Source organism: Arachis ipaensis, chromosome B5 (assembly GCF_059453495.1).
Source record: "Arachis ipaensis isolate K30076 ecotype BB chromosome B5, ASM5945349v1, whole genome shotgun sequence".
NCBI classification, from domain to species: Eukaryota; Viridiplantae; Streptophyta; class Magnoliopsida; order Fabales; family Fabaceae; genus Arachis; species Arachis ipaensis.
In genome coordinates this window covers 47788156-47789455 of record NC_142440.1, presented here as the reverse complement: position 1 = coordinate 47789455, position 1300 = coordinate 47788156, and the positions used below count along the sequence as shown (strand labels likewise).

The following is a 1300-nucleotide window of genomic DNA, read 5'->3' as shown; positions in this document are numbered from 1 at the left end:
GAACAGGAAGAGGAGATGGCAGCCGAAAATAATAATAATACAAGGAGGATGCTTGGTGACTTTACTGCACCTAATTCCAATTTACATGGAAGAAGCATCTCCATCCCTACCATTGGAGCAAACAATTTTGAGCTGAAACCTCAATTAGTTTCTCTGATGTAACAAAACTGCAAGTTTCATGGACTTCCATCTGAAGACCCTTTCCAGTTCTTAACTGAATTTTTACAGATCTGTGATACTGTTAAGACTAATGGAGTAGATCCTGAAGTCTACAGGCTCATGCTTTTCCCATTTGCTGTAAGAGACAGAGCTAGAATATGGTTAGATTCTCAACCTAAAGATAGCCTGAACTCTTGGGATAAGCTGGTCAAGGCTTTCTTAGCCAAGTTCTTTCCTCCACAAAAGCTGAGTAAGCTTAGAGTGGAAGTTCAAACCTTCAGACAGAAGGAAGGTGAATCCCTCTACGAAGCTTGGGAGAGATACAAGCAACTGACCAAAAAGTGTCCTTCTGACATGCTTTCAGAATGGACCATCCTGGATATATTCTATGATGGTCTGTCTGAATTAGCTAAGATGTCATTGGATACTTCTGCAGGTGGATCTATTCACCTAAAGAAAATTCCTGCAGAAGCTCAAGAACTCATTGGCATGGTTGCTAATAACCAGTTCATGTACACTTCTGAGAGGAATCCTGTGAGTATTGGGACGCCTCAGAAGAAGGGAGTTCTTGAAATTGATACTCTGAATGCCATATTGGCTCAGAACAAACTATTGATGCAGCAAGTCAATATGATTTCTCAAAGTTTGAATGGAATGCAAGCTGCATCCAACAGTACTCAAGAGGCATCTTCTGAAGAAGAAGCTTATGATCCTGAGAATCTTGCAATCGCAGAGGTGAATTACATGGGTGAACCCTATGGAAACACCTATAATCCCTCATGGAGAAATCACCCAAATCTCTCATGGAAGGATCAACAAAAGCCTCAACAAGGCTTTAATAATGGTGGAAGAAACAGGTTTAGCAATAGCAAGCCTTTTCCATCATTCACTCAGCAACAGACAGAGAACTCTGAACAAAATACCTCTAATTTAGCAAACTTAGTCTCTGATCTATCTAAGGCCACTCTGAGTTTTATGAATGAAACAAGGTCCTCCATTAAAAATTTGGAGGCACAAGTGGGCCAGCTGAGTAAGAAGATCACTGAAACCCCCCTCCTAGTGCTCTCCCAAGCAATACAGAAGAAAATCCAAAAGGAAAGTGCAAGGCCATTAAATTGACCATCATGGCCGAACCCACAAG

The 1300-nt window shown here is 41.2% G+C and overlaps 1 non-coding gene across 1 annotated transcript; it reads right to left on the bottom strand.

The window, feature by feature from the left end:
• Window positions 1-411: 411 nt before the first annotated feature.
• On the bottom strand, window positions 412-519 carry LOC148564086 (small nucleolar RNA R71). Its single transcript, XR_015884664.1, has one exon. It is a non-coding gene; the product is annotated as a small nucleolar RNA R71 (small nucleolar RNA).
• Between the last annotated feature and the right edge of the window lie 781 nt (window positions 520-1300).